The sequence below is a fragment of the Triturus cristatus genome, chromosome 2_2 (genome assembly GCF_964204655.1).
Source record: "Triturus cristatus chromosome 2_2, aTriCri1.1, whole genome shotgun sequence".
Classification (NCBI taxonomy): domain Eukaryota; kingdom Metazoa; phylum Chordata; class Amphibia; order Caudata; family Salamandridae; genus Triturus; species Triturus cristatus.
This window is the reverse complement of record NC_140582.1, coordinates 1,102,039,334-1,102,054,121: the sequence shown is the minus strand read 5'-3', so window position 1 is coordinate 1,102,054,121 and position 14,788 is coordinate 1,102,039,334. Positions and strand designations below refer to the sequence as shown.

The following is a 14,788-nucleotide window of genomic DNA, read 5'->3' as shown; positions in this document are numbered from 1 at the left end:
TATGAACTGTGCAGGCAAGCTAGGGGACACGCGTCCCAATGTGTCCCCCACCAGGAATAGAAAGATGGACTGCCCTATGGGCCTTGTGAATAGTGAACATTTCAAAAAATCTTTTTTTTCATGCTGAATAAAGCAATGTTTTTTTTCCTTTGAACACTACTGCTTTTCTGGTATTGCTGTTGGTGGTGCTGCTCCATGATTTGGGGTGGTGATAATGTGTTAGGTGTCTGGGAAATGTAGTGGTGTGCTGCTCATGGGGTGGACCCTGGTATCTGTGTGCCATCACAAGGTATTTGCATATAATCTTTGGTCATGTAAGCTCTTACTGCATGGTGACATTGTCCCAAGGTGTGTTCCTTCCTCTGTGGACCCTGACATCTTTCCTGCAGGGTGTTTCCAAAATGTTGTGCTGAGCTGTGTCTACATTTCCTTGGTGTGTGACGGATCCCTTCAACTTTGGCCATGCATGCTGGGCAATGTCTCCACCTGCATCATTTGTGGCATCCTTGGTGGTCACTGTACTTGTGTATGGAGTATATTGACATGACTTCATGTGGACATGTTACCTTTTAGGCACTATGCATGTGTGTACTCCCAGCCTCGCACACATGTGTTACGTGTTCTGCAGGGTCTTTGTGCACCTGACTGACAATTGTGGGCATTGTAACTGTGGGTACTCCACCATTTTCTTTCCATGGCCACTGCTGGGAGGACTCTGCACCCACTCCTCCTGTGTCTGGGCACTGCTGGGAGGACTCTGCACCCACCCCTCCTGTGTCTGGGCATTGCTGGGAGGACTCTGCACCCACCCCTCCTATGTCTGGGCACTGCTGGGAGTGATAGGCACCCACCCCTCCTATGTCTGGGCACTGCTGGGAGGACTCTGCACCCACCCCTCCTATGTCTGGGCACTGCTGGGAGTGATAGGCACCCACCCCTCCTATGTCTGGGCACTGCTGGGAGGACTCTGCACCCACCCCTCCTGTGTCTGGGCACTGCTAGGAGGACTCTGCACCCACACCTCCTGTGTCTGGGCACTGCTGGGAGGACTCTGCACCCACCCGTCCTGTGTCTGGGCACTGCTGGGAGGACTCTGCACCCACCCCTCCTATGTCTGGGCACTGCTGGGAGTGATAGGCACCCACCCCTCCTATGTCTGGGCACTGCTGGGAGGACTCTGCACCCACACCTCCTGTGTCTGGGCACTGCTGGGAGGACTCTGCACCCACCCCTCCTGTGTCTGGGCACTGCTGGGAGGACTCTGCACCCACCCCTCCTATGTCTGGGCACTGCTGGGAGTGATAGGCACCCACCCCTCCTATGTCTGGGCACTGCTGGGAGGACTCTGCACCCACCCCTCCTGTGTCTGGGCACTGCTGGGAGGACTCTGCACCCACCCCTCCTGTGTCTGGGCACTGCTGGGAGGACTCTGCACCCACCCCTCCTGTGTCTGGGCACTGCTGGGAGGACTCTGCACCCACCCCTCCTATGTCTGGGCACTGCTGGGAGTGATAGGCACCCACCCCTCCTATGTCTGGACACTGCTGGGAGGACTCTGCACCCACCCCTCCTATGTCTGGGCACTGCTGGGAGTGATGGGCATCCACCCCTATGTCTCTGTCCACTGTTGTGGATCGTAGCACGACACCCACTCACCCGCCTGCACCCTTGGTGCAGTACACTGCTCACCTGGCCATCAACCCCCCCATATACTGGTCAGATGCTGCACCAGGCACTATGACATCATTCGTAGCGTGTGTACGCCATGTATCAATGATGTACTGGTGCCCTAGAGGTAGGCGTGGTACGACCCGTACCCACGTTCTGGAGGCCTGGGTACGGCCCGTAGCCAGGCCTTTAGCATGGGGGTACGGTGCGTACCCCCATTGTTGGGGTGCCGTAGGGGTACGCACCGTACCCAGGCCTTCAGAGCGTGGGTACGGGTCGTACCACGCGTACCCCTACGTCACTCCAACAATGGTGGTACGGCCCATACCCACGTTCTAAAGGCCTGGGTACGGGCCGTACCCCTACGGCACCCCAACATTGGGGGTACGCACCATACCCAGGCCTTAAGAGCGCGGGTACGGGTCGTACCACGCGTACCCCTATGTCACCCCAACAATGCTGGTACGGCCCGTACCCAGGCCTTTAGAACGTGGGTACGGGCCGTACCGCCATTGTTGGGGTGACGTAGGGGTGGACGAGGTACGACCCGTACCCACGCTCTTAAGGCGTGGGTACGGTACATACCACAATTGTTGTGTTGCCGGTTCGCGTCAACATCCACTTCCGTTGTTGCGGACGCAGGCCTTGGTGGACACGCCCCCACCCCCTCGAAGTGACCAGGCCCTGGAGGTCAGGTATGTCCAGGGCATGTATGATTTGTGACTTGGGTGGGGGTTATGTTTCCTGCCCCTGCCCCCCCCTTTGCCCCTGGGTGTTGTTCTGACCTTCTGCGGTGTCTGCGTCGGTTCCTGTAGAGCAGGTGGACTGCTATGAGGGCCGGGATGACACGTAGGTTCGGGTCCATGGCTGTCCGTCGCGTACAGGTGCTCCTTCTGCGCGTCGTCCTGATTTCCCGGCAGTTTTTGGCTGCCGGAAAATATAATCCGTGCGGGGTGACGTCGTACTTCCCGGATCGTGAAACGCAGCCTGAATGCGTCCGGACGTCACGTCGGCGCAGTCCCGGATCACATTCGTATGTATTTTTTCGTCGGTCGGTGTTTTGTACGATTCGTACGGAAATAGTGTTTCCGTACGGATCGTACTTGCATATTTGTAATGTTTTTTTACCGGGTACGAGTCGGACGGAGAAAATGCTCCGTCCGACGGTTCGTACCCGGTTTCTCCAGGATCGGAATCGGCACCTAAATTTTTCATCGCCTGGCACTCCCGGTCAGCCATCGGAATTTCTGGTATAAATATACGGCGAAGGACTTGCTCAAAACGTAGACGCTGATATCATATCATTTTCATTACAGAATTAGGTAAAGTGCAGCATAATTATTCAGTTTTATTTTTAGTTATTTATACAATTGCACTAAGTATTTAAAACAATGTATTCTGTGCATACGAGCTCCAAAAAAATGGCTGCTAAATAGCGTGTAATGTCACTTAAAGTGGGCAATAAGCAATAACAGCTTTAAAAAAAATAGCTTCACTGAAGCAGATGTTTTGCATCAACAATTAGCCCACTATATAAAGAGTATGAGAATCCTCACACTGGGAGAGCTAACAACGTGAGGGTGTGGAGGTGGTATGAAGAGCTGTGCTGAGTTCCAATAAAGGCTATTTTAACAATCATTGGCAAAGTCAAAAGGTCTCGTTAATCCAAGAGCTATAGACGTTGGCAATGTAAATGCATGTGTGTATGGCTATAGGGCTGTTATTATTTATATACACAAATACATTAACATTACAGCGCTTAGATTGCAGAAACCTATTGCCTTTGCCAATGCTCGTTTAAAGTAGAAGCAGACATTACATCAAGCTACTGCTGCTAGTTCTCGAGCAGCATTCTTTGGAGCAGGGTCGCGATAGAGGAGACCCAGCAGAAACATCCCTCATCTGTTTCATTCAAGAGTCAGTGAATCCGGTTCTTCGCATCAAGTCTCTAGACTATTGTCACTAATATGGTATACATATGTTTATCATGCAATGCCGGAGGAAATAATTGTGGCAGCATGGGGCACTTAACTGGGAAAAGTGTACTAATGAACAGAAACATTTATTACCACAATGTAAATAAAGGTCAGAGAAAGAATTCCCCTTTGTCTCACAAAAAGTATTTTTAATTCCTTCAAAGGGTAAAACAAATCTGCTCATAAGGTCTAATTAGTATGATTGCATCTCAATGCATGGATTTAAGCCATGTATATTTCTGTTCTATTTAAATATCTGTTTATTTTCAAATACTTGTATTGCTTTTAACAAGAGATACATGCTGTCGCCTACGCCCAGCGAGGTGCACTTTCAACTCTCTGAACCCTTTGTCCTTCCCACGTCCCACATAGATGCCACACAATAAATAGCATTTCACGTGGGCTATTATTTCAGACATTTTGGATTGACTCCAAGAGGCTCATCTGTTCGATATGTGGCACTATCTGGGATCGTTTTTGAGGTTTATGATAGAGAGATCTGAAGTATGTGGTTTGATGCAATTCTCAGAAGTCGTGGACTAGGTAGGTTTGACGTTTGAGATAAATGGGAGCTAATCAGTTTCGTATGCTTTAAGACGTCATTCAGTGGATTGCATTATTCTTCCCAGGGCCGGGGTGCCCCACATCCTGCCAATCCGAAGGAGAGGGATCGTCATTTTTGTTTGCTCCATGCATGGCCTGGAGAGCCACTCTCAATCCTATGGCTATCTGTCTGCCTCTCATTGATGTTTATATGTTCTCTCCCTCCCAGAATTGGGAAGCCCAGCAACACACTGTGCCCCGGTTCCTCAGAAAAGAGACTTTAAAGACTTCCCACAATTCTTCGAACTCCCCTGCCAGTATTTTTCCAGCTTCAGGCAGCACCACAAAAGGTGAGACAAAGAACCTGTTGCCCCACATCCCATCCAACAAGTGTCCTGTTTTGTTTCATCCCATTCCACTATTTTGTGCAGTGTTCTATACCAGTATGTTAGTACTTTATATTGTTTTCCTTTCATTTTACCGCTCTGTGTTTTAACTTATCCGCTGTCGTACAGTCTTTCACACGGAGTGGAGGAGGGGAGGCGGGTGGGCAGGGGCTGCTCACGGTCACAGCGCTGCCGTTTGTTCCTCCTTTGTTCACTCCTGTTTGGCCAACGTATCTTTTTCCGACTTGTGTCTGTTGTGTCTTCTCATAGGGCCGAGAGCGTGGACTGCTTCGACGAGCTTTTATTTGTTAATTGTGCATTCTGCTATACTTTCACATGCATTAACATTTTCTACATTCCTAACTTGAGGTGGCTGATTCAACAAAATAACAAGGATAGAGCTGAGCCAGGGATCTGGCTTGGCTCCTAGAGACTGCACGAGCCGAGCCTTGACAATGTTCAGAATGTTAATCATGCAGCAAACAATATGTAAAAATAGGATATAGTCCCTTGAAAATTAAAATACGTGTGTTTAGCGCGAGGAAACGTTTCACCTTAGTACATCACATTAAATTACTGCAGTGAGAGGTATTTACTAAGAGTTGTAGTTTTTAAAAATGAACTTAGAAGTATTCCTGCCACCTGCCCTGGTCCCCATCTTGATGGCAAAGCCATTAGTGAAGAAGCAAGTCTAATTGTGGCCCAGATTCTTATTATATATTGCGGAACGTTATAGCCTAGCAAATCACACAAAGAACTGTGAAACAAGTCCTAGGGAGTGAAGTTTACCACAGAGGGCTCCATTTCGATGTACTGGAAGTGGTATTCACCAGAAGAAACTGCTCCAGGCAACTATAGTTGTCCCAGATGTCCGGACTTAGAATTATTCAATCCACCTGGTGTGAAGCAGAAGAAGATTTCTCCAGCTGAACTTAAATGAGAACTTCCAATCCAAACCCTCACAAGCCAAAGAAATAGCCCCTCCAACCATTTAGCACTTGCTCTAAACAGGTGGTAACAGTGAGCTTGTAATGGGGGCCCTCGTCTATATCTACTTTATGTTCGTGATAGAAAACAAAAACAGGTCCATTTAATTCATGCTGATTAAAGTGTGCAAGTGAAATCAAAACACATGTGCTAAACACCAACATTTCTAGTTCAGGTTTTCATTTCCCAAATAAATGCACTCTGGCATTTACAGTTGTTGTTTGAATTGTTTGACCCAATTCAACTAAAGCAGTTCACAAAAGTGATTATAATAGGAAATCTCACTGCTGGGAAATGCTGCTAGTTGCCCATGGAGCATTCTGGTAGCCCTGACTGCGGCATACTCTAGTTGCAAAGACATGCAGGTGCTGAATTCAAACTGACATGTGAAGTGCACTATATTCAAAGAGGCCAAGGATGTAATGGGCATTCGATGTGCACCTAGTTCTTAACTATAGGAAAAGATGATATGGTGATCAAAACCTTCCACCAACCAGTGTAACTGTTTTCTCCAAGAAGATGCCAAAGTCTGAATGGGCATTGATACTCTCCTACTTTCTCCACTTTCAAACGTGATCTCCTCCGCAGACGGGTTAGATATTAAGTGGACACGAAGCCTGGATCCCACCAGAGCTAGTTAAGTGCACCCTCTTCTGGCCAAAGTCCGGCTGTCTGTGCTGTCAAGTCAAATATTTATGTCTTCAAGATTAAATTACAACTATGCTAAGGGCCTGCAGCATGGAATGGGACAGTTGGTAAAGCTTGCTAGCTCCATCAATTACTGCATGCTCTTGAGTCATTGGCTTTACACGGTCTTCAGATTTGCCTTTGTTGTCTCACTCCCATTTTCCCACCTAAGTTTATACAGGCACTTTTAAAAATAAATGTTTCTTTCTTCCTCTTCTACCACTTCCGCCTCTTGAAAGTAACACCCATTCACTTCCCATTCAGTGCAAACAAGTTTCACAGTAAGACCTGAGGCTTCTGTTCTTATTGTGTTGTCGGGTTCTAGTACACATTGCAATGCAAACAAGCTCAAGATTGACTTATTTCGACCAGTGTTGCTTTTCACAATCTAAACGCCACTCACACCCGTACTCCAGCAAGCTTGAGGAGCATCCAACAACCCTGTCATGAGCATGGTGGCACCAGGGTGATTCATGTAATACAAAGTGCTCAGTACTTAGCTGAGTCCAGCGTCTTAGAACATGTCGCCTGACAATGTGAGAAGCACTTATACCTCTTCAGCTCACATAGGGCCACCCAATGCAGGAGCAATTCAATGCACATTTTAAAAATAAGTACGGTGTTCGTAAGATATCATATATGTGTTGAATGGCTAAACACTAATAAGGTCCAAAAGGCGAGACCGATTGCACTGCAAATGCTTGCTTTTTGTACTTTCTACATTTTCTTTTCTGCCTCCCGTCCCCGCAGCATCATGGCAGAGACCCATGCCAAAAAGGTGGCAAAGAAGAGCTGCCTTTCTTCGGAATGAGTGCGGCCCCGGGCCTTGTTTTCAGAGGTGGAGGTGGCAGCCCTGTTTTTTTGGGTGCAGCGCCACCTTCCCTTCACCCTAGCAGCAAGCGACAGGCCTGGGTACAGGCTCCTGGAGCGCCAGCAGCAGTGGGCGAGCTTGTGCTGGGCAGTGAATTGCTGCTCCGGGGTCCGGTGCACCTAAAACCAGCTGACGCACTGGTGGTTCAACATCATGGACCGAGAGCAGGACCTGCTGGAACTGCTAGGGGTTGAGGTCGCGGGGCTTGGTGAGTAGCTCATTATTATTATTAATATTATTATTAATATTATTATTATTATTATTATTATTATTTTCGTGTTCTATGTTATTGCTAATATTTGTTTCCAAAATAGCAAGCATGCTGCTCACATGCAGGTAAGTTACTTTTACAAATATTATATTATGTGATCCTTATTCTAGACCAGGTGCTCGGTGCTACCTAATTGTACTTGTTTGCAAGTTTGCACTCGCTTCAGTTGATGATTATGTAAGAACTTAACTGAAGTAGTGCAAACTAGAGAGAGACTCCTTTCCTTTGTCCTGCCACTATTATAATAGTGGTCTTTAGTATTAGTTATTTAGCTGTGCGCGTTCTCTCATTTCAGTTCTTAGAATCTTTTTGTAGCTCGTACAGTGACAAGCAACCAACCAATTTGGTGTATGCATGCGTCCATCTATGCATTTAAAGACAAAAGGCAGACTTAGTGAATTGACTCATCAAAGGGGGTTGAGAATGATTGCGAATTAGATCAGAACTTAGAAGCAAATATCATTTGTTGCAATTTATTCCAAAGTCTTTGTAAAAGACAGACTACGTAGATTTAGAAAATGTGGAATCGATAGGACGGTCCGCGATACTAGTCTACTACTAGTTAATATGATTTAGAAAAGTTCAAGGTTATTGCAATTGCTGTTTCCTGTCTAAACATTGTTTAGGAGAGATTATTTATTTATATTTACCACTAACTATTTCTTGTCTCTTTAATTATGTTTTACATGCATCAGCATCCAGGGGCAAGAGTTTGTTGGAGGCGGGTGAGGGAGCTGGAGGTTCCTCCCAGCAGGAAGAACGCTCTTTGGCTGATGGCTGTGCTGGCGCCAGTAAGTCCTCCTGTTGTTCAATTCAATTTATATTTTCCTAACTTTCACTGCTCCTTAATTTGAACTATTTTCTTCCTGTTTCCGAGTTTTATTTTTTTCCCAAATGCTCTTTGATCTATCTCTGTCAAAACTTTTGTTATCCCTGCATTATCCTATTATTTACTAAGTTATTTTATATTTCCAGTATCTGCATTTCACCTCAAACCACCTTTGTCTGTAGCTTTCTTTCTTCTGGATTTCAGTCAGCTTTCCCTCTCCCATATATATTTTGTGGACTGCCTAGTGGTGGTACTGTCAGACTCAGAGAACCAATCAGTTCTTACTACTCTATTAGAACTAGTACTACTACTATGCCATGCAGAATGCATGCCCAAGTAGGGGATGAGGAACTGATTACCGTGCACCATGGCTGGAAGGAAGTATGAGGAAGAGGAGGACGGTACCATTACATTTACCTACAAAAAAGACTATGTCCCATTGTTCGACCAGTTGGCCATTGTTATTTCTTTGCCAAAACTCAAAATCACCATTAGCTCTAGCCACTCAGCTCAGTCCTTTACAGGTTGTCTTCTTGAGACTGAGGCTTTTCAAAGATTGCCACTAACAAAACCAAAATGCCCAACGGGATAATTTATTATTTTTGATAGGACATCGAGGGACAAATGTACGACCATGACAATTTGTGATTGCTTGCGATTCCCAATGGGGTCTCAAATTGCATGCCTCATGAATATTCATGAGGCACTTGCAATTTGCGGCCCCATTGGGAATAGCTGGCCCTCCCAGGGATGGTGGCCTGCTGGGCTCAGCAGACCTCCATGTCTGGGACTGCTTTTAAATAAAGTATTTTTTTTAACATGTAGCCTGTTTTCCTTAAAAGAAAACGGGATGCATTTAAAAAAAAGAAAATTAAACGTTTTCACTTCATTTTTTAAGGGCACGTCGAACTACTGGCTGCCCCTAAAAAATATTTTCCCCTGCATTTGCAAAGGGGAAGGGGTCACCTGGGGACCCCAACACATTTGCAAGTGCATTACCAACCTCTTGAATAGGGCGGTAAATTGCAAGTGTTTTGCGACCGCAATTGCGGTTGCAAAACATTCATACATGGGGTAGAGAGGCACTATTAGGAAGGGACGCCCTTGAAACGACCCTTCTTAATAGCGAGGTGGAATTCCTGTTTAGCGAGTCGCAATTAAATTGTGACTCACTTAATAGGAATTGTACATGGCCCTATTCAGTTTTGCATGCGCAAACGGGTCGTTAACCCATGTGTGCATGCAATTTAGGGTCGTACATCTCACGCACTGTGATTGTACCTGAGTTGCTAGTGATGTATGTATTTTCAATTTTGCTACGGAAAAAAAGTAATTGGGGAGGCGTATATGGCATATAAAAAATGTTTACTGTTCTTTTTTAGCTGCACCGGCTTCTAGTGGCGGGGCCAGCGGGGATGACGGCGCCATCTAGGGAACAGATGTGACAGCCGCAGGGTGTGAGCCAGCGGCAGTGGCTGGCGGTGATAAGTCATATTGCTTGCTTATTCCCAATTTATGTACTCGCTGCAAGGGTGTACATTGTACTGTTGTGAGTGAGACTAAGTTGTGAACAGTTGACGACACCCCTCTTTACTTAGCCATAGCATATAGAGTGGAAGTTGAGTAACTAATTGTGGCCTCGTCTATCTTCAACTCAGTAGAGAAAGTTTCATGAAGAAGAGTCAGACCTTGATGGGTTGATGGGAAAGAAGGATGGAAGTGGTGTGACGCCGAGGCCAGGGCGACTGACGCTGGAATCAGAGGCTCACGGTTCGATCCCTGGCACAGGCAACAGGTCAGCCCAGCACCATGAGACTCAGGAAAAGAGATAATTGTGTGGTATAGCTGCCCCACCTGCAGCTAGTAGCAAAGTAAAACGTGACATGAGTATGTCCTTTTAGGGCGCAAGCTGAGGTGGCATGACCACATTATTTTAGCTAAACAAGAGAGAAGAAGAATACGTGTATACTCCATAGTGGTAAATGCCTGGAACTGTAATCACATCAAAATCGAATGGGCCAAGAAATCGAGGATACCAGAAAATGTTATGTACTGCTAGTGCTATTGTACCACTATATCATTTTATGTATTACTGTTTTGCTAAGAGTGTTGGTTACAATTTGTCTTTTTCTTTCTTGATATAGCTACTAATGCCAATCCACCATCATCCGACAGGAAGTAGAGAGCAGCCAAAGGGAAGCTGTTGGTCATCAGGGCCAATTATCAGCAGCTGGTGGCTGAGGAGGAGGAGGACACGCAGCAGCTGTAGCTTCCAATGCCCTGGGTCCCAGCCAGGCCCCAGTGCCTCCAGTTGTACAGCTTGATTGGGAAACAAGGAAACCCTACCCACAAGGAGCCTGGGTATTATGTGCTGTAAGGAAACAATAGCTCATGCGGATTGATACTTAATAATATAGTATGTAATCTAAAATAATAATCAAAGAAAAGGGGATTATGAAATATGTCAGAAGAAAAGGCAAAGCCATACACGTTGGATCTTTTTTATGAAAAATATTTTTCGTTTATATTTCTGAAATATTTACACAAAAAGTGGACATAAATTTACGATACAAATTAACATTAAACATACAAATTACAAAATAGTGTCCCAATGAAAAAAACCTTACACAAGAAATTATCATAACATACAACATACAAACAAGGTTTCCATTTCTCTTTACAAAGGCAATCACCAGTAATTAATAATTCAAATTAACAACACTTAATTAATATAGGTGTTGATTAAGTGATTTGCCTATCGCGTCAACGGCGTTTCGACCCTATTCCAAGTTTAAAGGGTCTCGTCAGGACTGTCTAATATAGGGACACCTGAAAAGGGAATGACGGAAATGTATCAGAAAAAGGGCCGATGGGTCTCAAGAGATGAAATTAAATTAATATAGGTGATGCGCCTCTTTACCTTAACGTCCAAAACTGGTCTAGCGTGTAAATGTACAGTGACACCGTGTTTAAAGTGAAAGGATAAAATACTCACAGGTACCCAGCCGGGTGCTGTGTGCAGATAGAGAAAAAACCATTACTGTCAGTGCCATAATCCAGTCATTTATTTGTCTGGTGAATACCTAAATATCTACTTACCCCTGTGAGAGAAGACTCACACGGAGGCAGTTGCCCACTGTAATGCGATTCGGTTGTGATTTTCACGTAAGGTAAGGGTCCTTCAATATACAGAACCTCCAAACTGCTGTATTAACGAATCCGATCAACTATACAAAAAATAAAAAAGCGAGAGACGTTAGTATCAAAAAAGCATCCAGTGGAAATTAGGCTCTTCAGTCTATGAATGACCTGTAATGAAAAACAATGAAGTGGAGACGCAGCTCCTACCTCATTTCTTCCTTCCGGGTTTCTGAATATCCCACGAAACGCTGCAGCAGGCGAGCAAGGTCCTGGCTGCTTGGTACGATCACAGTGGTTGGTAAGGGTGTAGAATACTTAAGCCTGATACGTTAAGCAATAGCCAATCAGGAGTATCTAACAATACTGTAGCGCGAGCGTGACGTTGCCTAGTAACCAAAAGCTACCGTCAATCACTGTTACGTGATTCCACGGCATGTGAGTGAGGTTAATTGTTTTTTAAAAAAACGTGGAAAGAAGTGAACGCTGAGCTCCGATTTGTACCGCTGTGATATTAGTAGTGTTGGAACCGAGAAATAAACGGGACCGTCGGATAAAATATCCTGATTGCCAAGGTGATGGTAAATTAATAAATGTACACAGTTACCGAACTTGTTGGCAGCGCTCCTACATTCAATATCAGTAAATGATCAGTTGGTTATTAAAAAAGGAGTGGAGTACAGAAATGATTAACGTAACAATTACACAATTACATGGGGTTTTACAGGGGTTGTAAATTTTAGGTTATTTGTTTGTCAATTGGTTATGGCATGTAACAGTGGTAATTACTTCAATTATTTAAACAATAAACAGTCAACGTTACGATTCAACACCAACACAATTGTGAAAATAATCACTAATTTGAAACAAAAATTAGTAATGCAGATGCATGACTTGCTATACAGAAAGGCTTAAAATAATTATCTTATCCAGGACAATATGCCTTAATCAGTAGTTAGCTATTCCATCAAAGACATTGTAGTAATGTACATTTACATAGTACATGTGACAGTAGATCCCTAACCATATACATTATCCATCAGTTATTGTCACACAAGTATGTTTTAGGCTATTTATGGAAAAGTATGTCGGAACCTCTTTAAAATTACAGCTAAAGCTGTATTGAGAAGAGTATTTAGAAATACATGCTAGGTAATCAAGCAACACTGATTAGGAAAGGGTAGTAATAAACCCACGCCATTCCTCAGCTGTGTTCAGCCCTTGTAGTATGGAGTTAGTACGCTCAATCCAACGACATTCCAGGCGTTGCAGTATCTGCGATAAATCTCCGCCTCTTTTCGGAGCAATCACTTTATCTATTACCTGCCAGCGAATGTCATTTGCCGTGTGCCCTTTCTCTTCAAAGTGATTGACCAATGGGGCATTGGGAACAGAATTCCTAATCCTACTGCGATGCTGTCCTATGCGTGCTTTAACAATTTGTTGGGTTTGTCCAATATATGGTAGCCCACAAGGACATAGTATGCAATATACTACATTTTTGGTATTGCAGTTGGCAAAGAAATTTAGTAGTTGATCAACTTTTCCATGAGTGAATTTTTTAGTATTTACTGTAAATTCACAGTCGACACAGTTGCCACATTTATAGTGACCTTTATCATCTGGTAACCCCCAGGTTGATTCCAATGATCTCAAATTTTGGCATGGACCCTCCATTGATGATCTTACAAGATGATCTTTAATATTTTTGCCTCTTTTAAAGGCAAACATTGGTATGTCAATACTGGAGTCTATATTTCGAATAAGGTGCCAATGTTTTGTGACCAATTTACGAATGGCATTCGTGTGTATACCAAACGTGGTGACACAGATTAATTTGTCAACCTTGGTTTTTTCTTTAGGAATGAGTAATGTCTCTCTGGGGCAGAACCAGGCTCTTTTCAAAGAGTTCTTCACTAATTTTTTGGGGTATCCCCTAGACAACAATTTGTCTTGCAGAATATACGCCTCTCTCATGTAGTCCTCTTTTTTGGTACAGTTGCGACGTATTCGCAAAAATTGTCCATGAGGCAATCCATCTCTCAGGGCACGAGAATGATGACTGTTGTAAGCGAGTAGTGTATTACGCTCAGTCGGCTTCCTGTGCAATGAAGTATAGAGTTTCCCTTCATCATGTGAGATGTTAAGATCTAAAAAGGCGATGCAAGAGTCATGTATGGTGGATGTAAATTTGAGGTGTGGTTGAACTGAATTTAAGTAAAACACAAAATTATTAAACTCAGAAACTGTGTCAGACCAAATCAAAAAAATGTCATCAATATATCTTTTCCAACAATTGATTTTTGAGTGGTATATGTTTACATCATTGAGGACAAATTTGTGCTCTAGGTTATCCATAAAGATATTTGCCAGATTTGGCGCAAAAATTGCGCCCATACTGGTCCCGGAGCATTGTTGGTAGTACTTGCCTTCTGAGACAAAGTAATTGTGTGTCAATGAAATCTGTAAAAGTGTGACAATAAAAGAAGTGGGGACCTGGTGGGGTTTTGGTCTAGTTTCAAGTAAGTCATGGATCACCTGTATACATTCCTGCTGAGGTATATTAGTATATAATGAGGTGATATCTAGTGTCGCTAATCGGTCTTTAGTGATGTCATACGGTCGATCTTCCAATAAATTGATCATATGCATCGAATCTCTTACATAGGTCTCTTGAAGAGGAACATAGTCTTTTATAAAAAAGTCTATGAATTGACCAATAGGTTCAAGAACTGAACCACATCCTGATAGTATAGGACGTCCCGGGGGATGGGTGATGCTCTTGTGTATTTTCGGGAGGGTGTACAGAACCGGAGTTCTAGGACAATCGATATTCAAGAATTCAAACTCTTTTTTACTTAGGAAACCTTCTTCTAGGCCTTCCGTCGTTATTTTTAGTATCTCTTTTTTGATATCCACCAAGGGATTCCTATCCAATTTTTTATAGTGTTTTTCTTCTCCTATTTGTTTTCTGATCTCGATGTCATAGTCGTCCTTGTTCTGTACAACAATCCCACCGCCTTTATCAGCAGGTTTCAGAACAATTGATTTGTCATTTTTTAATGCCAATAAGGCTTTTCGCTCATCTAGACTGATGTTATATGGGATGAATTTTGTACTCTCTTTCAGTTTATCGATCCCTGTTAGGATTACTTTTTCGAAAGTCAATAACTCAGGTGGCATCAACCCATTACTGGGATAGAAAGTTGATGGTGGCTTGAGGTTCGTGTTGGAATACTTCATGGGGATATCCTTATCTGCAAAAAATAATTTTAGACGAATCTTTCTAAAGAACTGATAAAGCTCTGTTTTTAAATTGAAAAAATTGGTGCGTTCTGTGATTACAAAGGATAGTCCCTTGCTCAATAATGAAATTTCTGAGGAGGATAGCAGGTGGTGGGACAGGTTAAAGATGGGAATACTCTCTGTCTC

General features: G+C 44.0%; 1 gene segment (V, D, J or C); it reads left to right on the top strand.

The window, feature by feature from the left end:
* The window catches only part of LOC146863219 (Ig kappa chain V-V regions-like), a 223,788-nt gene that overhangs the window by 17,768 nt on the left and 191,232 nt on the right, over positions 1–14,788 (top strand). Inside the window, exon 2 of the V gene segment in view lies at positions 4,417–4,537.